The sequence below is a fragment of the Suncus etruscus genome, chromosome 1 (assembly GCF_024139225.1).
Source record: "Suncus etruscus isolate mSunEtr1 chromosome 1, mSunEtr1.pri.cur, whole genome shotgun sequence".
Classification (NCBI taxonomy): Eukaryota; Metazoa; Chordata; class Mammalia; order Eulipotyphla; family Soricidae; genus Suncus; species Suncus etruscus.
The window spans coordinates 89,003,585-89,028,298 of record NC_064848.1 but is presented as its reverse complement, the minus strand read 5'-3'; the positions used below and the strand labels follow the sequence as shown (position 1 = coordinate 89,028,298).

Below are 24,714 nucleotides of genomic sequence, written 5' to 3'. Positions count from 1 at the left end.
ACCTCTTTCTGTGGATAAAACATTAAAACTTTATTATAGGCCTTTATAGTGAGAAGTTTATTGGACATTTGTTGAATATAAACAGCTGATTATGTGGTTGAAGTTTCTTTGTAGAATAAAAGAGAGTCAAGATTTTGTTTTTCTCCTCTTCCAGTTGATTTGTTTCCTTCTTCTGTCTATAGCCTGGCAACTATGGTATTCAGGACCAGGGGTCCTCAAACTTTTTAAACAGGGGGCCAGTTCACTGTCCCTCAGACCATTGGAGGGTCTGACTATAGTAAAAACAAAACTTATGAACAAATTCTTATGCACACTGCATATATCTTATCTTGCAATGAAGAAACAAAACAGATACAAATACAATATGTGGCCTGCGGGCCATAGTATGAGGACCACTAATTTAGACCATTGTATTTCATTGTAGACTTATTCTAAATACCATATATAAGTTATATCATTCTGTATCCATCCTTGTTCTTCTAGCGTACTTCATTTAACATAATATTTTCTAGTTCCATCCGTGCCATTGCAAATTGCACGACTGTATCATTTCTTACTGCTATGTAGTATTTCATTCTGTATATGTACCACATCTTCATGATCCACTCATCCGTTGTTGGACATCTAGGTTGATTCCAACTCTTAGCTATTGTACTGAGTGCTGCAATGAACAGTGGTCTACATCACACTTTTAGATGAATGTCTTTCTATCCTGATGATAAATACCCAAGAGAGGGATTTCTGGGTCAAAATGTTGCTCAATTTTGAGTTTACTGAGAATCCTCCATACTGTTGAACCAAGCAGCATTCCCACCAGCAGTGGATGAGAATTCCTTTCTTACACCAAAAGAAATTGTACCCATTAATTTTGATATATGCCATTCTCAGTGGTGTAAGATGGTACCACATTGTTGTCATAATTTGGATTTCTTTATTGATACGTGATGAGCATTTTTTCATGTGTCTGTTGCAATCTGTAGGTCTTCCTCAGAGAAATGTCTGTTTATTTCTTCTCATTTTTTTGATTTTTCAAGCTTTGTGGAGCTAACCTTGATGAGTACTTTGTATATCCTAAATATCAAACCTGTATCTGACATGTGCAAACATTTTTCCCAATCAGCTGCCTTTTAGTTTCAGCCAGTATTTCTTTTACCATACAGAAACTTTTAGTTTGATGTAGTTCCATTTATTTAGGTTTGATACTATAGCATTTGCATTTGGCATCCTATCATCAAAGACTTATTTGAGGTCTAAGTCTTGGAGTGTTCTGCTTATATTTTCATCAATAAACTTTTTAGTTTCAGGTCTAATTTCAAGTTCTTTTATCCATTTTGAGTAGAATTTTGTGTAAGGTATGAGGTATGTATCGATCTTTAATTTCTTACAGGTGGTTGTTCAATTGTTCCAACACAATTTATTGAAGATACTGTTTTTGTTCCATTTCAAAATCTTGTCTCCTTTGTTAAATATTATTTTACTATATATATTTGAGGGTATGTCACTGGATATTCTATTCTTACTCATTGGTCTGAGATTCTGTCTTTGTTCCAGTACCATGCTATTTTGATAACTATGGCTTTGTAGTAAATCTTCAGGTTAGTTAAAGAGATGCCACACCATTTTTTGTTTTTCAATATGAATTTGATTAACCTAGGTCTTTTGTGATTCCACACAAACTTTATCATTGATTGTTTTAAGTCCTTAAAAATGATGTCTGAATTTGTATAGGGACTGCATTGAATCTATATAGTAGTTTAGGTAATATGATTATTTTGATTATGTTGATTCAACCTACTCATGAGCATGGGATGTTTTTCCAATTCCTCAAGTTCTCTTCAATTTCTTTCCAAAGTGTTTTGAAGCTTTCATGGTATAGGTCTTTCACCTTTCTTGTTACATTGTTCCTAGGTACTTGATATTTTTAAATATTATTTTAAATGGGATGGACAATTTTATCTCTTTCTCCACTGTCCCATTATTTGCATAAAGAAATGCAACTGTCTTTTGTATAATGACTTTGTAGCCAGCTGCTTTGGTTTATTGGTTTACTGTTTCCAGGAGCTTTTCTGTGGACTCCTTAGGATTTTCAATGTTATGTCATCATAACATCTGAAAATAGACATATTTAGACTTACTCTTTCCCTATTTGAATTCCTCTGATTCTCTTCTCTTGTCTGATTGCTATTGCTAGGACTTCTAATACTATGTTGAATAAGAGTGAAGACAGTGGACAGCTTTGCCTAGTGCCTGAACTTAGTGGAAATGCTTTCAGTTTTTCACCAATTAGGATAATGTTGGCTGTGGGTTTATTATAGACAGCTTGAGGAAAAATTCCTTCCAGCCATATTTTGCTAAGTGTTTTGATCATGAATGGGTGTTGGATTTTGTCAAATGCCTTATCTGTGTTGATATGATCTTGTGGTTTTTGTTTTCCTTTTTGTTGATGTGGTATATGATGCTGATTGATTTGCGTTTGTTGAATCAGCCTTGCATTCCTGGAATGAAACCCACTTGTTAATGAATAATCTTTTTTCTGTGTTATCGAATTCAATTTGCTAAGATTTTGTTAAGAATATTTTTACATTCATGTTCATTAGTGAAAATGGACTATAGTTTTCTTTTTTGGTGGTATGTTTGTCAACTTTGGGAATGAACATGATATTAGCTCCATAAAAGGAGTTACGGAGGATTCCCATCTCTTCAGTGTTTTGGAAGAGTCTTAAGATCAATGGTAGTAACTCTTCTCTGAATGTTTGATAGAATTCACCTCTAAACCCAACTGGTCCGTCAATTTTATTCTTGGGGATTTTCTTAATTATTGTTTAAATTTCCTTATATGTGGCTTCCTCCTTCTGAAGTTTCAGAAATGATACTTTTCCAGGAATCTGTCTATTTCTTCTGGGTTTTCCAACTTTACTGAGTACAGCTGTTCCTACTAAGCCCTCATGATTTTATTTCTTGGGTTCTTTGTAAACTTTCTCCTATCATTGTGATCTGATTTATTTGGGTGTTTTCCCTTTTTTCCTTGTGAGTCTTGCCAGTGGTTTGTCTATCTTATTTATTCTTTCAAAAAACAGCTCCTGGTCTCATTGATCTTTTTTGTATTGTTTTCTTTGTTTCTTGTTGTTTATTTCTGCTCTGGTTTTTATTATTTTTCTTCTACCTATGTTTTGTTTCCTTTGCTGTTGGTTGTCCAGATACTTAAGGTGTTCCTTTAAACTGTTGATTTTGTCATTTTCCTCTTTCCTGACATAGGCCTGTGTTGCTATGAGTGTCCTACTAATTACGGCTTTTGCCGTGTTAAATAGATTTTGGCTATTTTTTTTCTTTATAGTCATTTGTCTAAAGGGATCTTTTTATTTCTTCCTTGATTTCCTCTTTGATCCAGTTTTTGTTGAGCAGCATGTTGTTTCACCGTCAAGTGTTATATTTTCTCCACATCTTTTTATAGCCAATTTTGATATCTGTTGCATTATGGTCTGATAGGGTGCTTGGTATAATTCTTATATTTGTGACTTTATGTAAATTCGATTTGAGTGAGTCTTAAGGCAAGATCTCTTTTAGAGAAGGTTCTATGTGCACTTGAGAAGAATGTATATTCTGCTTTCTGAGGATGGATGGTTTGTATAAGTATATTAGCCTAGTTCTTCTAGTTTCTCATTTAGGGCTCTTATGTCTTTGCTAGTTTTCTTCCTAGTGAATCTGTCTACTGCAGTTAATAGTGAGTTGAAATCTCCTATTACTATCACATTTCAACCTATATGTTTATCTAGGTTTGTGAACAAAAGCCTTACATATTTTGTTGGCTCTATTTTGATGCCTAAATATTGATCAAAGTTAGTACTTCTTGATCTAATGTTGCCCTGCTCAATATGTAATGTCTATCTTTGTCTCTGAGTACTTTCTTGAGGTTGAATCCAATCTGCCCTGATATAAGTATGACTGTCCCAGCTATTTTCTCCCTAGTGGTTTGAATAATTGATTTCCATCCTTTTATTCTAAGCCTGTTTCTATTCTGATCTTATGTTAGCTATGTGTGTCCTGCAGACAGAATATATCCAGTTTTTCTTTCCTGATCCAACCTCTACTCTATCTTTTAATGGGGGATTTTTGTCCATTGACATTTAAGGAGATTATTAACAGTGAGGGTTGTTGCATTGTTATATTGTATAGGGTTGTTGTGGTTACAATTGGGTGTTCAGTTTGTATGATTGATCTCTTCACAAATTTACATGTCATCCTTGCACAGGGGCCATGCTAATCTTCCCTATATCGTTCCAATTTTAGAATATGTGCTGCTGAAGCAAGCACGGTTTTTGTAATTGATCTCTAAGTAATTCATTTAGAGTTGGTTTGGTTAGCACAAATATTGTGAATGCTTTTTTGTCTGAAAATGCTTTTAGTCCTCCCTCCCATGTAAATGAGAGTTTGCCAGGTAGTGGACTCTAAGTTGGAAATTTCTTTCATTCAGTAGTTTAAATATGTCATTCCACTGTCTTTTTTGCCTGAATTTTTGCAAATGGAAGATTTGATTTGATTCTTCTGTTCATTTCTTTGTACTTTGGGGTTTTGTCTCCTTATTGCTTTGAAAAACTCATCTTTCTTTGTTTATTGTCACTTGGATTACTATATGTCTTGGTGTTGATTTATAGGCTCTATTTTATTCAGAATATTTTTTTGCCTCTTGTATTTATACAGCAGCCTCTTTCCAAAGAGTGGGAAAATTCTCTGCTATTAATTCTCTCACTACTTGTTCTTCCTCTTTCCCTTTTTTTGCTCTCCTTCTGATATTCCTACAAGTTGTAGATTATTTCTTTTCTTTTTGCTCATTAAGTACTTTACATTTTCGTTCAATGTTTTGTCTTTTGTTTATTGATGTCTTTGTGGTTGCTGGCTTGCATTTTTGTCTTCAAGTTCATCCATATTCCCAGATGCTGGTGTCTTCCTTAGTTTCCCCATTGTTCTTTACATAGGGTGGGTTGGGGTGCTGAATTTCAAGTTTTTTTTAAGTGGTCTGTTTAATTTTGTAAGAGGCAGTTGGAGGTATATTTGTTTTAGGGTTTATTTATTCTAGGTAAGTGAGATTACCCAAGTATGGCAGAGATGTTGCAAACTAGTTTGTTTGGTTGTCCTTTTGGTTTTGAAGCTGTATATTTTCAAAGGCAGAAAGTTGGGCCTGATCTGCCTAGGACTCTCTGGTATAGACTGAGGTATCAGCAAGATTTATGGGGTCGGGGGACTATAACCAGATCCTACTGACCTCTCCTGAGCAGGAGTATTATGGTCTTCTGGCCTGCAGCAGCTGGAGATGCAGTGGGGACAGTTGTGAAAGGGGGGTGTGTGTGTGTTAACATGCAGTCTGGGTATAAAACCTGCCTGTAGGTTCCCTGCATCCCAACCCCTGTGAAATAGGGTCCACAAGGTTGGGGTGAAGAGGGCTTATGGGGGTTCACCCCCAGCTCATCTTAGCCAGAAGGACAGGGTCTTCTGGCCGGTGGTGGCTGGAAATGCAACAGGGGCAGTTGCATGTTTTATTTTTTAAGTTGAGGTGAATTTTCCTAAAATTTCTAATTTTATCATTGATACTTTTATACAGTAGAAACTTGTTCATGATTGCGTTTCAGTCATAATACATCCAACACCCTTCATCAGTGCACCAAAGTCCCTAGATTCCTGCATATCTCCCTGCCTGCTTCTATGGCAGACATTTTTTCTTCTCTCTCTACCTCTCCTCTCCTCTCTTCTCTTTTTCTTCTTTGCCTCTCTCTATCACTCTCTCCCTGTCTCTCTTACTTCCTCTTCCCCCTTTTCTTCTTATGCATGCTGGTTTGAAATATTGTTACTGAAGGGGTATCATGCATATTACTTTTCCTCTTTTCAGTACCCGGCTCTTTTCTCATTGATATTTTTGTAAAACAATATTTGCTGAGGGGCTAGGGATAAGAAATACAGCTCATCACTAGAGCAACTTCAAGTGTGAAACCTTGGGTTGAATTTCTTGCTTAGTTTCCAGCCCTGGTGCAAACTAAATTTTAAATAAGAAAATAATTATTGAGTATATCTATTTACAAATATTTTGGCAGAAGAAATATTTGAATAAAATATTGTCTCACAAATAAACAGCTTCTAGTTAAAAAGTAAAAAAAGAGAGCCAGTCCAACTGGTAGTCATCATCAAAAAAGGATGGTGAAATCTTCGTGGTATGAAGCTGGGTCTTGGGTTTTGCAGTGGGTTGTGACAATTAAACTGCAAAAGGGATAGCATGAAAGGTAGGAAACAGTAAGCATACAGATTCAAGGACAGGAATGTGTACTATGTTGACTTTAGTGAAGAATGAAGAGATTAGACTAGCTGGAGCCAAGGGCTCATGTGTGGGAAATAAGGGGAGGCTAGGCATGCAAACTGTAGCAGGCTTTGAGTGCTAGCTTATTCTCCTGGAAGACAGAAGCCATGACGTTATTCTCCAAAATGCATGGAAACATCCTAGAATTATATGATGATTTACAAAAGCACTCATTACATAACCTTAAAATCACTTTTACATACTCTTACTTAAACTCAAGACAATAATGTCTTCTAAAATACAGGACCGGAATATATTCTACATTCAAATATTTCCCAATGTTTTGCATTACCTGAGAAAGATGGGACATGAAAAAGCAAGTAGCACAGAGATCAACAGCCCTGTCTCTGAAGGGGCTGTAGATTTCAAAGGAGATGTTCTGTAAGCAGATCTCTGTAAGGAAGCTGTGAAAATGCAGCTGCTTGGAGAGCTTAAGTGATTTAGTTTAATTCCTCTGTAAACTGTATTTTAAATGACTATGAAACCACATTTCTGTGGCTGGTATTGTATAAAGGGATGGAAGCCCAGCTAAAATACTTTGGTTTTCTTTCATAAATATTCAGGTTTGTTATACTAAGACTTTCCCCCTATTTAGTTGTCTCTGAGACTAGCCTCTTATAATTACTGAAAGGACTCAGCAGCCCACTATATATATATATATATATATATATATATATATATATATATATATATATATATATATATATATATATATATTTATGATATATCTTTGTTTTTCCTTTTTTGTCCCCAAATTCACAATACAGACCCAACTATATATTTGAGGGCACGGACACACGTGATTTTTTTCTTGAAGATCTAGTTTACTATGTTCTTTGAAGTTTCTTGATAGGTAGTACTCTTTTTAAAATAGGTTTTTGGGCCACACCTGGTAGTGCTCATGGTTTACTTCCAGTTTTGCACTCAGAATTAATTCCTGTCAAGCTCAAGGGACCATATGGAATATAAGGAATCGAACTTGGGTCAGCTGCGTGCAAGAAGAACACCCTACCTGCTATGCTATTGCTCCAGCCCCATACATAGTTTTCTTTTTATTTATTTTTTTGGGGGGGCCACACCCGTTTGATGCTCAGGGGTTACTCCTGGCTAAGCACTCAGAAATTGTCCCTGGCTTGAGGGGACCATATGGGATGTCAGGGGATCAAACCGCGGTCCTTCCTTGGCTAGCGCTTGCAAGGCAGACACCTTACCTCTAGCACCACCTCTCTGGCCCCAATGCATAGTTTTCTATAAAGAGGAGCAAACATATTATGTATTGACTTCTTTTTTTTTTTTTTGGTTTTTGGGTCACACCCGGCAGTGCTCAGGGGTTACTCCTGGCTGTCTGCTCAGAAATAGCTCCTGGCAGGCACAGGGGACCATGTGGGACACCGGGATTCGAACCAACCACCTTTGGTCCTGGATCGGCTGCTTGCAAGGCAAACACCGCTGTGCTATCTCTCCGGGCCCTTGACTTCTTTTTTTAATTGAATTCTATAACAAATTGTTATCCTGTCCCTTTCTCCAAATATAAGCATAAAGGCTAAGCAGCTGGTTCTAATATGGTAAAAAAGGCAACTCTAAATCCCAGGGTTCTGTTGAAGAAAAAAATTGCACTGTAGGAATAAGCAGAAGATAAATCCTTCACTACAACCAGAGGCCCACTGTAAATACTAGGTAAAAATAGGGCCTTGCAACAGGATGGATATGTGGAAATCTTTAAAAGAGGTACTATGTGAAACAAAGAGAGGTATTCATAAAAATTCGGTTGGTGTTTGTAATCAGAATTTTTTATAGCCCCTCTAGTTCTCATGATTGTCATGCAATTTTTCCACTTAAAGTCAAGGAAACTAATTCCTTTGTTACAGGTTACAGTGGTAAAGAGTGAGAAAAGAATGGAAATCTTGGTCCCTCTGGTTCACTTCAGCCTGTGCTGTTTTCATTATCCCACATCAAAGAGATAGTTGTGGGAAATAATTTGAATTTAAACCCAGTATTTTTTAGGTACATTATAAAAAAGTAGAGGTGCTAGAGTAATAATGCTGAAGGTAGGGTGCTTGTCTTGCACAGAGTTGACCCAAGGTAGAGCCAATGTATTCCATATGGTCCTATTCACTGCCAGGAGTGATTCCTGAGTGCAAAGTCAGAAATGTGTCCTAGTATGCTCCCCTCAAGAATTCAAAACATTAACACACGATTTTACATGTCTTCCAGAACAAAATATTCTATACAATCTAAAATTTATCCTTATTGGGAAGCCAAATAAGGTTAAGAAGTTAAGCTAAGGGGCTGGAGCGTTGGTGCAGTGATAGGGTGTTTGCCTTGCATGCAACTGACCTAGAATGGACCACGGTTCGAACCCCTGGCATCCCATATAATACCCCAAACCAGGAGCAATTTTTGAGCACATAGCCAGGAGTAAACCCTGAGTATCACAGGATGTGGCCAAAAAGGCAAAAAAAAAAAAAAAAAAAAAAAAAAGAAGTTAAGAAGTGCCCAAAGAACATACAAGCCATTGGGAAAACCTAAATAGAGGCAGATTAGAAGACAGTGTCCAAATTTAGAAGAGAGTGGTAGAGATTGCAGAGTGATCTGGTTGAAATGAGAGCTTTTATTAGTCAGTGGAGATATGAAGGAAAATATAAACGTGATGGTTAACTATGAAAGAATGGCAAGCTTTAACCTGCTCTCAAGATTGGCAGGGTAACAAAATGTCATCTATGAGCAATAAAATTTCTGGGCACAGTGGCACATTGAATAGTATCAAGAACTCAAGTTATGCCTCAAGGCCAGTAAAGTTCCCAGAGAATGATTTAGGCAAATAAGTGGAATTTAAATCTTTTAGCATTATTCTTTATAAGGCAAAAATCAAACCAGATTGGTTAATGTTTTAATCAATCACTGATTAGTATATAAATCTATTATCAATAAGCTTTGAAGTGGGTGCTAAAACTAGGCTCTACTAATAAGGGGACAACGAATATGTGTCTGCAACCAAGCAGGTCTACAAAACATAAAAAGATTTGTGATCCTGGGAGCTATCCAAGGTACTGACAGAATCCATCCTGTCTCCGAACCCACATAGTCGAAAGGTCTGTCCTACTCTTTCTACACACACTAAGTACAACGTGTACCTTGTTACTTTCCAAGACAACTCATACTTTGTAACTTGCTATTTTAACTTCTAATTCTAGATCTTTGTTATCTTTTTCTTATACTCATATTGGACTTCAATAAAAAAAAGAGCTATTATAAGTAAGGAAACTTTAAGGAAGATTCTTTATTAGTAAAGACATTTTAATAAAAGATCTTACATTTTAGGGATTGTAGAAGTGAACAACGCAGTATGGAAATTGAAAAGTCTTTCAATGATGGAATTTTCATGTTTGGCAATAGGAGATTTAAGTTCATAAATTTATAAAATAGAATGTTTATATACAAGTATTGGGGAAACCTATGAAAAATGTAATGGATTAGAAAGGAAATTTTCAAGGGGAAATTCAAAAAGTTAAATACTTCCCATTATATATCTTTAATTGGAAAAAAAGGTCTTTTTAGGGATTAGAATATCAAGGGGAGGATTTCCTAAGGACTTAAGATCACATTCCATTCTTCTGCATACAAAACGTGTACACCTAAACTAAGTCTGAATAGAGTAAGTCAATTGCAAATTTGAAAAATGCACTGTTATTTTCTGTGCCTATTACTGACAGATAATGCCTCTTTTCATTTATTTGTTTCCTGACACTTTTGTTATAAAATCTGGTCAATTTCTCAATAATGAATATTAATATTCTCAGATAAAGCACATTGATGACTTATGAATATTACTTTTATTTTTCACCATAACTCAACCCAATAGTTTCTTTAAAATAATTCTGGCTCTATTTTCCATATATGGTCAGGAAGAGGAACTGGGAATTAAGTGTCTGAAATCTTGTTCTTGACTAGGTCCTTGTTAACATAACTCTGAATCTGATGTACTGTGGATTCCATAATGTCAATGACCCTGTACCATATACTGCCAGGCCAAGAGCTATATATATTCTTTAGAATAAAAAGGAATTAAGCTCAGTTTTCAGTTAAATATTATATGTCAAATACAGCAAGTAAAATATATTAAAAATCTTCTCTTATAGTTACAATGTTCCCAAACTGTCAAGATATTCTTGAGATAGACAGTGATGTGGTTCTCCGTTTACCTTTATTTCTCTCTGGCAGTTGGTTTTTTTTTTGTTTTTTTTTTTGGTTTTGTTTCAGTTCATTTAACTAAGCACTTTTCCAGGGACCTAATATTCCATTATTTGACAACAAAGGATAATTCAAATTCTGCCTCTATCATATAAAGTTTGACTCTATCAGTTATTGTTTATGTTCTTAGAAAAATTTTGCAAGGTCTCTAAGCACTAGATTTATTATTTATAAAAAAGATTAGTCCTACCTCCAGTACCTGTAGGTATAAAATTAAAGGTTATAAAGCAGCCAGACAGGTCTTAAAAATAAATATGAACACATTCAATAAAACATGAGTGATAATAAAATATCATTTGTTATGATAGAACATTTACATGAAATGGGCTGAAACACTTTGGACTCAAAGGATCCTCTGTTGTCTGCCATTTAATGTTCTACAATATAGAAGTGGTCTACCTTTATCAAAGCTATCTATCATTCCTTTCATCTTTTCTTACTTCATCTGACTTCCAGTTCATGGCCTAAATTATTCCTCAGTAAAACTAGGTAAGACTAGCATTGCCATGCATGTAGATAAAAATACTTCATTTCACGTAAGATCCCTGAGTTTGAACCCTGATCCCACCTGGTTCCCTAGTGTGGAGCACTGCTGGGTGCGGTCCCAAAACAAAGTGGGCCAGAAAAGACTGAGTATGTATTTAACAGTAAAGGTCATGCTTCGAATATATGATATCTGAGTTTGATCCCTGACACCACCAAAGGAAAAATACTTGTAAAAATACATGTAATTTTAAAGAGCACAATACACAGAATCTGGGTAAAATATAATGAAGCACTTGACAGAGGTGGAGCTTGGCCTCTGCTCAAATAAATGAGGAAAATAGAAGACTGTAGCTAAGGTTTTTTCCAATAATCTTGTATTGACTACCAAAGATTAACTGTATTTGTTTCACATTTCAGGTTAATTTTCTCATTGCAGCTAAGATAGCAAATGATACCTGACAGCAAGATACAACTGTGAATGTAGTGTTACTTAGTAGTGCATGAATTGCATATTAGGCTGCACAGTTTAGAGGTATCACATGCTCATTAGTACTATCATGATGTTCAATGACATCATTGAAGGTCTCCTGCGGTAAAGGTGTGCAATTAAATCTTTTGTTGGATGACTGTGAATCCACAAATAGTCCCCAGGATGAGAAATTGATTCCCATCCCCTTGTCCCCTTTTGGGGGGAGATCTTGGTAATATTTATCCGCAGCAAATAATCCACACAGACAGGAAGGTTAAGGGGTAAAAGGTTGGGTGAAGAGAGTCCTTTGTCAGCCTGCTGCTAGCTCCGAAACACCTCGAGCCAGCCAGCCAACTCTGGCAAAAGGCCCCCCAATGCCAGAAACCTAAGCTATTTATTTGGCTCTCAACAGTGCCCCCACCTGGAAGGTCAAGGTGGGACAACAGGTAAAGGATAATCTTATGGAAATATTTTCATATACAACAGTCTCCAAGTCAGTCAAGCAAGTCAGTGACTTCTTTAGAATTAAACCATTGAACTGACTAGAAAGATACTTTGCATATTCTTCATGGAGATAGATAGGGAAAAGTTTTCTCATGTGAACTAAACCAACTAAAATCAGATGGGCCATTGTTTGACTAAACTGATGGTACACAGCTGGTTTTTTCCTTGACAGAAATACTAATGATCTGAATAAAGAAAGACTAAACTCCAAATATTAGGGATAAGGTGGTTGGTATATTTCAATGAACAGGAGCGTTGGTGTTAGCTGGTTTTTACTTGACCTTGTCCCTTCTCTTAGAGGTGGACTTTGTTTTCCCAATAAAGACTCCCTGGGAATGCAGGAGGGCAAGCTGCCATCTTGGCTAGCCATTCCATTTGGTGGAGCTGCTGGCTTGTGGGTGTTCATCTTGAGGTGTGGGTTCCTGGCCTGTTGTTCTTTTTCATTGTGTGTGGATTACTGCATCAGAATTACTGCCGGATCCATGTCTCCCATCCTACCTGGATTTCAATCATGGCAATCTCACTCCCTCACTGAGGTTTGTGGAATACCTAACCTACTATTTCACAGAGGAAGAGGAAACAAGTGGATTTAAAACATATCATGTTTTAGTTGATTTTTTCCTTTGCATGGAGCACAATATAAATATTACTTTTAAAAATGACTTGTTTCTTAAAAAGTGATGGTTTCCGCAATATATAACATGAATGTAAACAAGATGTCTGTCAAGTAGAGCTATAACATATTGCTTAACACACTGAACTTATAATATGCAACTATTATTCTTAGTTCTCTTAATGAAAGAATCTAAGGACACTGCATAAATTCTTCAACACATGTTTCATTTTTCAAGCTGCCTTGTGCTGTAGAACATCATCTTAATAAGAAGTGATGCTAACAAGAAGCTAAAACCAGTGTAGCAAATGGGGCATTTAAATATATATAAACATACTGGCATTCACTAAGAAGGAGTTATTTGGATGGAACTAAATGGATCCCTAGGCAGACATATTTCAATTTAATATTTCTTCTGTATTTCTACATGCTAGCCATTTTTTGCTTCCTCTCACTGACTGTTAGTGAATAATAAATAAGTCACCATGAAGTTATTTTCTGGGCTCATTCTAAGCACAGTTGTTTTAAGGAAAGGTAAAAGTTAGTCACCTGAATTTCAAGAAATTTCTTTGATAACTTTAAAGACTCCCTATTTTTTGTGTGTATTGCATTATATCCATATTATTGATTGAGTATAACTTTCAGTAGTTTTTGGTGGACAACATGGTGCTTGGAACCAAATCTAGGGATCTTGCATGCAAAACATGTACTCCAGCTCATTGAGCTATCATTCCTAGAACTTTCAAACATCCTGATGGCACTAGTATTTTTCAGCAATACACATGAAACCAAAGATTGCACTGATATCTCTAAAATAAACACATGTTATCTCACAAAGAATCAAGGAATCAAAAACCAGACCAGATTATTTTAGACACGGGTCAACTAGACCTAGAGGATCAATTGGAAATATTGTTATTTTATTCTCCCAAATGTGTATTGTGGAACACATTGTTTGCTGGTTGAGACCAAAACTATATAGCAGTGACTTCTGGTATAAATTCAAAATCAGTAATTGGATTCTCTTTCAATTCAAACTACACAGATGTTTGTTCAATCCAAAGCAGATTGGCATCCCTCAACAAAGCATGAAAGATTTAATTCATCCACTTATTGCCTTCTAGATTCCCTAGCCTCCATCAGTTAATGAATTGGACATCTTGAAAATGGTATTTTATGTCACCTAAAGACAGCTTCATGTTATAAAAATATTTTGGGGGCTGAAATATTATAGTGGACAGTGCATTTGCATTGCATATGGCCAACCCATGTTCAATCCCTAGCATGGTCCAACAAGCACCTCCAGGAGTAATTCCTGAATACTGAGCAGTATAACCCTTGAGATCACTTGCTATAGCCCAGAAACAAAATATTAGTAAGAAGTTTGACTCTATTAAAAGGCTATGTATTGTTCAAGAGAAATTTCTTGAAGATGAGCAGAATACTAACAAATATTAACTTTTAAATTTATAGACTACTATTTGTGGGTTTTTTTATGTGCACCCTGCTTCTGCCAATTGAGTACACTTCTGATTTAAATTTTTAATGCCTGTTGTATTGGTTATTTAATCTGATAAATGGAGTGAGTGGATGAAAAGTTGCATTCTAATAAAACATATAGAGAATTCTGTCCTTTTGACTGCAGCCTGTACAATACCTCTGCCTCCAGAAAAACAGTTGGATCTTGGCCTAGTACTGACAGGAAGTAAGAGTTGGTCTGAACAAATTCCAAAAGCACCCTGCTCAAACCCAAGTGGGCACTGGTCAATTACTGCAGAGCATCATTTAAGCAGAATGGAATATTTATCTCAGCCTAAAATCTGCTGGAAGCTCTTGCTGCCCTGTCAGCAGTCTAACTTTCTCAGAGCCTTCAGTACACTTAGTTTGGCTCCCTTGTCACTAATCATTTGCATCCAAGCTGACATGGTGGCTTAAAAAAAGAAGGGGCTTGTCACACTTTATCTTCTATTTCTTTATGGCAAGCAAGCAATAACCAGAGGAAATTAATTATCCTTTCAATATTTAATATTTTCTTTTAAGTACTTATTTTAAATGGATTAAATATGTTAATAAATTCAGTCATCTCCTTGAAGGGATCTAAAGCAAAGAATAAATTGATATATGTCTAACAATCTACTTATAACTCATTCCCTAGGTGTTCTTTACAATGAAAATCCCTGTCAATTTTTACTAATTTCTTTTAAAAGAAATTTAGAAATAATGATGACAATTATTAAATACTTTAGAAACTTCTTTATACATAACCAAGATCTTAAGACAAATCAAAGTGTTTGGGGGCTTAAACTCTTATATTTTACTATTCTGATATCATAAGAGATGAATTTTCATGTTGAATGGATAGTTTGCATAGAGCAACCATTTTTCAGACAAATTTCCAATTTTAAATATCCTTACAAATGACCTCAGCTTGACTTCCAAGTGTAATTGTACACATCTAACCTCAAGCTTAGCTTCTCTAACAAACCCCAGGTTGTCCTCATTTTGCTTTATAAAGCAATGTGTACATTATAACTGGTCCATTATTATTATATTAATAAAGCTACTGTTCCCATGAGATATGGCTTTGTGGTTTATAAATAGCCTTCTATCCTAGCTAAGGAGGAAGAAAATTTATGTATGGGTTGTTTCGCAATGGTTTGTGGCAAAGAGCAGCAGAATGTCATAAGAAGGAAACAAGCATTAGAAAAGAAGAGATGGTAATAGGAAAAATACAAACTACAATTTCTTTGCAGCATTATACTGAAAATCGTCTATGGAGAAATATAGTAGCATGGTAGTCTATTCCCTGTAGCTTCAGACATCCTCTATGTTTATATTTTCTAAGTGTTGATCATAAAAGCAAAGTATTTATATAGACTCTAGAGCTTCTCTGGGAAAAAGTCATGTGTTTCATGAAACAAATAATATCGCTGCATGCATAATACAGGTAAGCAGCTCATGATTTCTACCATAGGCTCTAAAGTCAAGAATTGACTTGAGGTAGAGGAGAAAAATATAGAATAGCAATGTGGAGATTGGAAACATCTGGAGAATAACCATAGGATAATTAAATACTAATCACATGATAGCTCTATGATAAAAGAAAAAATTCTAGTGATGTGATTCCACCTCCATCATTCATTGTGACTTTTACTATCCTTATATGTTTAAAACTAGAATAAAGAATGCTGTGTCTGCATGTAGTTTGTCCGTTTCTATGATTTTTCAGTTGGATAGTGGTTTCATATCACAATGTGTGGACACTACATGGCTCTAATTTGTGACTCTAACACGAAGCCAGGTTGAGATCTCTTCTTCAGAAAAAGATGGCTATGTTTGGAGAATTTTACTCTAAATTTAAAAACTGTCCCCAAACCAGGCTTATTCCAAGCTTTGCACTGCCCCCAAACTGGAAGTTTGGGGAAACATATGAGCTGCTGAGGATTGAACCTGTATCTGCTGAGTGCAAAGAAGCACACTTTGAGGCCAGTGTGATAGCACAGCGGTGGGACATTCATTTGCCTTGCATGGAGATAACCCAGGACAGACCCGGGTTCAATCCCCAGCATCCCATATGGTCCCACAAGCCTGCCAGGAGTGATTTCTGAGTGCAGAGCCAGGAGTAACTCTCCAGGAGCGTAGCTAGGTATGCCCCCCCCCAAAAAAAAAACAAAAAAAAAAAAAGAAAGAAAGAAAGCACACCTTACTTGTACTATCTCTCTAGCTTTGTTCATTTCTTTAATGAATATCAATTCTTTATATTTGTAGGGTACAATACTAGGTTCTAGCAATGAACAGAACAAGGCTGTAGGTTCTTAGAGCTTATGTTCTTAGAGATAAAATATTTGGGTGTCAGAGTAATAGTACTTTACTTTTCATGAAGTTAACCTAGGTTCCATACCTGGCACCACATATGGTTCACCAAAACTGCCAGGTGTGGCCACATAACAAAACAAAAAGATAATAAAATATTTTTAAAGTACTTGGAGAATATCAAATGAAAAATCTCACCTTTCCTTTTAGTATCTGAGTTTTAAGTTTATAATATTTAAACACCAATCCCACCATTAATATTAAGTCCCATCACTAGTGTTCCCCTCCTTTGTCATCCCCTAACCCTGCCTATCACCTTGACTGGGACATTATAGTTTGGTGGTTGCAGCTTAGATCTCATAGCTTTACTTTTTTTCTTGGTTTGTTTTGTTTTGGGGGCCACATCCAGCAATGTTCAGGGGTCATTCCTGGCTCTACATTCAGTAATCACTCCTGCTGGGGTAGGAGGACCATATGGGGTGCTAAAGATCAAACCTAGGTCAGAAACGTGCAAGGCAAGCACCCTACTTGCTGTGCTATCCACTCTAGCCTCCCTCTTACTTTAATTTTGGGACCAGAATAAGGGCAACCAGACTGTTTCCATGTAAAATATTTCTTTTTAATAGTGTTTGTTATGGTGGCTTTGTTATTATTGTGCTGGTTTGTGTGACAGGATTGGAACCAAGATCTCACACATGCAAGTCCTTATACCATGTATACATTCTACCACTAATTTATATCCTTGACATGTGTTTTTAAAACAAAGTTTGTAGTATTGTGTATTTGTTTTATAGGAGAGTTCTATTTGCAAGAAAAAATGAGGCCTTGATCTCTGAATAAGTACAAGCTTCTCATTTTTCAGAACATGGAATTTAATCAATCTCTTCTTTAAAATTCATGCTTTACCTGACTCAATCTAAAAGTAGTCATTAAAAAAGACATAATTACAGCCTAACTTATAATTTCATAATATAAACTTTAGATTGAGAAAAGTCTGATTGCTTTTATTTGCAAAGAAAGAAATTGATTTTCATGAATTTTTCTTTCAGATATGAAACAAAACAAAGTAGAATACATATCATTACACTCCTATGTCCCTCACACATGAAAATCTGTAACAGTTTTTGTATACAAATCATTAAGTTAATATCTGATATTTCAGAGCCACTTACCCTTAGTACCCAATCATCTCAGGATTTTACAAGAAAATAGAGGAACAGAAAGAACGAGGAAGTGAGCTTAAAATATTAACATTTTCACACTGTCTAAAACAAGAATATATCAGATGTACAGTAGGGTCTTGAAACATGAATCCAAATTCTATAGACAACCAGCTAAAACCCTGGAATTTCCTAAATTAACATGAAACAAAACTCATAATTCAAAACTCATAGTTCTTAGCAGGTGGTCAAGTTAGATATTCAAATAATTAACATTTTGCACATGGTGTTTTCATTAGAACAAGTTTACTACATGATGGACAATCTGTGTATATTTGCAGATGTTTTGTGCATAGCCATTAAACCTACATATAGAATAAGTTCCAGCAACCTCCACCTCACTGTTGCTGAAGGCAATGTCCAATCAAAGTGCAGAGCTCAGCAAATAAATGAGTTGCTTTGACAGGAAATTCCAAAAGCAATTTTAATTCTGATTCAGGAAATGGAAAGAATAAAAACACATCAATTATAGTGACAGGAAGTTTTAAATCACATGGCAAGCAGCTGCTGCCAAAGGATGTGTCTGCCAGCTTTGTTAAAGAGCCTGGTATTTTGGTGTGACCAAAATTTTACACCAAAATGTTACAGGCTGACATCACTTTCTAATTGCATGTTATCTCTCTACAAGGGTAAAGAAAATGACATGCTACTGAAAGCATATTATTATTTAAAAAAAACCCTCAACTATAAGGGTTTGGAATGCTTAGAAAAAAAGGAAACAGAAAGAAAAAGAACACACACACGTATACTCCTTCATGTAGAAAACTGAAATTCTGATTGTGGTCAACTTAGTCTTGACCCTTCCTAGCCAACTAAAATTTTTGTTAAGTGGTTTTTGCTGTTGTTTTAAAATTGTAGTTGAGATAATAGGGCTATCATAGTATTTATAGTTAGCCTTGCAGTGAAGAAAATGAGTAATCGTTTACTACCACCAAGGTACTCAAAACACTTCACCACTGTGCTAGTGTCGCTCATAGCTCATAAATCAGTTGCAAATTTTATTTCATGACAAAGGGCAAGATTCTTCTTTTCTGACATTTAGGTCTCCAGTTGAAGAAGTCTGTTCCATTTGCACTGTATTTCTTAAAACTTGTGATGTTAGCCCAAAGGAAAGAATGCAGAGAAGAAATCCTGGCCAAGAGAGAACAAGCCCTAGGAACTTGGACTAGAAACACACTGGCTAAATGGGCAATGCTGTGCATGGAAAGTGAAGTAACTTTCTACATGGTAATATATTGAGCAGACCCTACCTTCAAAAGGGTCTCAACTCAGTCACTCTAGATAAATTATAACAAATTCATTTTCCAAAGATTTATAAAGTGCTTTTCTATAAAGTTCAAAGGGAACTCAGAACTTTCTCTGGTTTGTTGCCTTTCCTGCTTCCTGCTTATAAACCTGGGGATAGATGTTAATGACCCTGTGCTCATAAACGGTCTATGGAAGGGTTATATCTTAAATTCTACTTTTCCTCACCCAATTAAAGGCGGCTATTTTTTGTTAAAATTCCATGCACCTTAGCATACGTCTCCCTGTTTAATGGATAAAATCCTGTTCCATATACTTGAAGACAAACTTTACCCATTGATAAACTTGGAGACACATTTTCCATATTGGTCTTATAAATTAAACACTATAGTATTTAAAAATCTAATTTATAAGTCATTATCACTAGTTTCAGTAAGTTTTATCAACACAGTAAGACTAGTGATATTAATTAACACTTAGCACATGTTGGGGTTCAGGAATTTAAAATTAAGACCCGATATAAACATGGGAAAATGGTTATTTTATTTTGTATGAGGTTAAAAAAAGTGAACAGAAATTATAAGAAAGATCATGGATTGACATTCTAGACTTCTGGAGGGGAAGAAATGATTATTTATATTCACTTGTAGACCTCACAACACCATAAAATAATAAGCAACTGGCTTGTGATTTCTTGTTGTCTTACCTGTATTTGTTTTTAGCACACAACATCACTGATTTGTTAAATTTAATTGCTGGGAAGAGTGAGATTATGATTTAAACCAAGCTGCATGGAAATACAGTATTGTTAAACACCCTCATTTGAGAGTGGGGTCAATAATAATATTTAATACCTAAAGTTGCTGAAAGAACTCAATAAAACAATGTATTATTTAAAGTACATATTTATATACAACTAAAAGTGTATTTATCTGTAACTAGATATATATATATCTGTATGTATACATACGTATATGTCATACTTAATATTAACTTAATAATCCTCTCCAATTTACCTTTTCTCTTTTTTTAAATTTTTATTGTGACCAAAGTGCATTACAAATCTTTCACTGCATCATTTATGGTACATAGTGACAATGAATGAGGGACATTCCCACCACCAGTGCTGTCCTCCCTCTGCCCCTGTTCCCAGAATGCATCCCATATCTCCCTCCTCTACCCTCCCCAGAATGCTAGTGCAACTGGTCTCCACTTTACAGCTTGTTGTTGATTGAGCATCTATTCCACCGTCATTGGAGATAAAAAGGATAAGAAAAAAGGGAGAAAAAATTTGGTGAAAACTACCAAAAAAAGAAATAAGAGAGAGAAAAAAAGAAAAGAAAAGAAAAATGGAAGAAAAAAGAAAAATGGACCCGGCAAATAAAAATAAAAATAAATCTCTAAATAATAACTACAAGAGTGAAAAAGAATGAGAAAAGTGGAAGAAAAAAGAGAAGGAAAATAAAGTCAAAAACTAACAAATCCAAAAAAAAAAAACAAAAAAACCAAGAAAAAGTATGGGTGCTGGAGTGGCAGGGTTTGGCGTTCCTCCCATTTTTTTTTTTTTTTTTTTTTGCATAGGCACAGTAAGCATTGGGGAATAAAGGGAATTCCCGTGGCCTAAGAGATTCAGGGTTTCTCCATCCTTGAAGCATATCATCATGGGATCAACCCCTGTCTCCATATATACTCATTACCCCATCCCAAAAGCTTTTTTGTGATGCCAGGAAAGTTTCCTCTCGGTTTTGTGTGAGAAAATCAAGCCACTGTAGCTAGCAATCTTGGTATTTGCATGGGTTATAGGTCAGGGTCTAGGATAGAGTCTCTAGGTTCTAGAGGTTCCTTTCCATTGTTATTGTGTTCAGTCTTCTGTAACACTTGCTCCCTGTTTTCGTTCAGTCCCTAAGCCAAAGCCTAGGCAATTTACCTTTATTCTTTGTATTTGCCAGCCATGGACTTATGTGTTTTCTCAGTCTCAGTTTCTTTTTCTATGAAGTCTTCCTTTTGAGCTGCATCTTAGTGCTTAGGTTCTTCTTTGAACAAGTCTTTGGAAATGATATTACTGTTCCAGTCTCATATAAAGCTCCTCTCTGCTGTCTATTATTGCCCCATAATTGCTCTCTGGTAGCAAACTCTCATTTATCTGAAGCTCAGCTTCTGTTTTAATTATCCTACTGCTACTACAAGAGCTTTTTTTGAGGTCTTTTCTCAAATAACATTCCTAGCAGGGAAAGAATGGAGAAGATAGCTCTTTTGGCTTCCCTCTCTTCCTGACATAAACATGTGTTTCTTCTCCAGGGTCAGACACTCCTATTTTTTTTATTAGAAATACCCCAGATGATAACCAATAAAACATAATACTATCTTCCTATTGTTAACTGGAGCAATCTTTGAATAAGTACTGTTAACTGGACTGAGAATAAATTACCTATATTTATTCCTATACTTATAGTGCTAATAATTTTTGATTACTAAGAATGCTGCATTTGGTTGAATTAAAAGCAGGTTATTAACTAGCATATACTAGTTATGGTACCAAAATTTTAAAGTTATTTGTTAAATTTTTTCATATGCTGAAGCAGAGGGCAAAACTCCAGGCTTCCTCAGACATTTTCTATAATGTAGAACTATAAAATATTTCATTTTACATCAAAATTTTTATTGTAATCCTTCACAGTGCAGGCTTAAATGCTATAGGAATTCAAGAGATTACAAAACAAAATATCCAAATCACAGCCCACTCCACACACTGCTGTTTCATTTAATATTTCTTTTTCTTTCTTTCTTTCTTTCTTTTTTTTGGGGGGGGGGTTATATCTGGCAGCGCTCAGGGGTTACTCCTGGCTCTATGCTCATAAATCACTCCTGGAAGACCCAGGGGACCATATGGGATGCCAGGTTTCAAACCACCATCCTTCTGCATATGAGGCAAATGCCCTAACTCCATGCTATCTCTCTGGCCCCTCATTTAATATTTCTGTTTCCTGTTCCTGGCTTTGTTTGAGATCTGTCCCTCTTAACTACATTTTCTTGACATTACTAAATTTGTCAGTTCACAGAAAGAAATACAGTTGAGTATGTCTGTGCTATTCTATGGTATTTCCTAGATATCTCTGTTTTGAACCATTAGATGTCTTATCACAGATATTTAACACTTAAATATCTAGGATTGGTATTTGCCATACATGGAGTGCCAGCAATGTCAAGGACCTTAAAAAAGAAAAGAGAGAAAGTCTCATTCTCTCAACTAAGTAATTTATGAGACTATAAAACCCCAACCACAATTCTTTTTATTTAAACACCATGGTTACAAGGTTGTTCATAATACAGTTATCTTTATTTACAGATAAAGTTGCTCATGATTAAGTCAGTCATACAATGTATAATCTTCACCAGTGCACATTTCCTACCTCTAATGTCCACAGTTTCCCTATCACCCTCCCTGATGCCCTCTTCTCTTCCACCCATCCTCTTCCACTTGCCTCTGGAGCAGGCATTCTCTCTCTCTTTCTCTCTCTCTTTCTCTCTCGCTCTCTCTTTCTCTCTCTCTCTCAATTGCTCTCCCCCCTCTCTTTACTTTTGTGACACTGCCAACCATAATTCTTATTACACTGAACCATTAGACAACTATTTGGAATGACATCTCACATCTGTCACTTTAAAACTCTTAAACAAAAGGATGACTACACATTTACAAACTCAAAGTGATACTCAAAGACCCTTTAATATAGTTACTGCATACTTCCCTATCTGCCTATCATTTTAAAAACCTAGGGAAAAGACAACAAGTATAACAAAAAGACTTCCTACTTTTGTTTCTGTTTTTGTGCCAAATCTGGCAGCGTTCAAGAGTTACTCCTGACATTGAGCTCAGAGAGGACCATATAGAATACAATGACTAAACCTGGGTTAGCTGTGTGCAAGGCTGTATTATTGCTCTAGTCCCTGAAAGGCTTAAGTCACAAGTTCATTCTGACATATTCCTTTAATCATTTTATACAATAGGCAGATTTTTCCTCAAAAATTTCCTCAAATTTCATTCAGCCTTTCAGGATGAAGAAACATATTACTTTGGAATGCTATGAAAGAGTTTTAAAATTAGTTTCTATTTAGTTGCCAAAATTTTCTCCTGTGATTCACTTTGTCCTCCCTCTCTGACAATGTCCAAATTAATTTAGTACACCCCAGCTAGTTTAGGTCACCCCAATTTCCTCATTCTAATAATCTATTTAAAGACCAATATTCTATTATAGTCATATTCTGAAATATTGTCAGTAGGATCACAACATAAAAACTTTGGGGAATGCTATAATCCTATAACTTTTTTTTGGATTTTATATTTTTAATTTCTTCAATCAATTATAATGATTACTTTCAATACAAAAATCAGTATAACTCATTTTATTAGAAATTAAAACACTGATTATCCCATATAAAGTAAATATTTAGATGGTGTGGAGAAACGCTGAAGTATGCATTTGCCTTATGTCCCCTTGTAATATATATTATGTTAATTTTTCTTTTTCTTTTTTTTTTAAATTTTTATTGTGGCCAAAGTGAATTAGAAATCTTACACAGTGATATTTAAGGTACACAGTGACAATAAATGAGGGCCTTTCCACCACCAGTGTTGTCCTCCCTTCATCCCTCTTCCCAAGCATATATCCCTTATCTCTCTCCTTTATCCCCCAGAATGCTAGTGTAACTAAAAGCATATACTATGTTAACACTAATGTAAACCCTTTTTTTGCTGTTCCAGATATTTTTACTAGTGGTTTCTTAAAGGTTTAGAGTCAAAGGAGCACTGTAAAAACAATGTTAGAGTGGTAATTATTGTTTGCATAGGCCCACCAAAGTATGGGGGACATGGAAAGGAAAAACTTTGGCCTAAGTACAAGGAGACCTTACCCATGAAGTTTCCTGACATAAGACCATTTCTAGGCTCTAGGCAAACTAGTTTGTCCAATCCTGGTCATTGTCTGTAGAGCCCATACAGTTATATTTTTCAGTCTCTGTTGTTGGTATCATGTTTCTGTATTGAAGGTCATGGAATCTGTATATCCTACATTGAAGTCAGGATGGTGCGGAGTGGCGTCCAATTTCAACTCACAATTAAAGGGCAATGCAGAAAGCCCTGTCCAGTACGCAGGTCGTTGTTGTTGTTTAAATCTCTCAGTGTTAAGGGAAGACTCTTTTAAGTAAATCGATGTCAGAGAATCCTATAACTTTTATTAAAAGTCTTTTGCTGATAAGGCTAAATTCAATGATAGACTTTTATATTTAGGTAGCATTTTAATAAACAATCAAGTCTTAAACTGTGGTTCATAGTAAGTAATCTCCACCAGCATACTTAATAGAAATGCACATTTGGTCTCACAGACCCTGTCCATCCTGTATTTTACCATATCCTTCAGATGATTCATCTGTATACTAAAGTTTGAGAATTCACTAGAATTAGCAAAATGGCAAGTCTAATATACTATGAAAGATATTTTAAAAGGAGTAACTGTTGTATAGAATCTTTTGATTCAAAAGTCCTTTAAAAATGTGAATAAGCCCTTCCTGAATCCTGCATTTTAAAAATTCTGAGTTTTAATCTAGTTCTTTTTTTTTTCTCGGTCTTTGGACCACACTCTGTGGTGCCCCAGGATTACTCCTGGCTATGCGCTTAGGAATCACTCCTGGTTTGGGGGACCATATGGGACTCCGGGGGATCAAACCGTGGTCTGTCCTAGGTCAGATATGTGCAAAGCAACCACCTTAACACTGT

General features: G+C 35.7%; 1 protein-coding gene and 1 non-coding gene across 2 annotated transcripts in view; both read right to left on the bottom strand.

Annotated features, from left to right (window-relative positions):
• The window catches only part of DYNC1I1 (dynein cytoplasmic 1 intermediate chain 1), a 377,776-nt gene that overhangs the window by 228,698 nt on the left and 124,364 nt on the right, over positions 1-24,714 (bottom strand). The gene's annotated exons all lie outside the window — the stretch shown is intronic.
• Positions 4,205-4,311, bottom strand: LOC126027784 (U6 spliceosomal RNA). Its single transcript, XR_007502326.1, has one exon. It is a non-coding gene; the product is annotated as a U6 spliceosomal RNA (small nuclear RNA).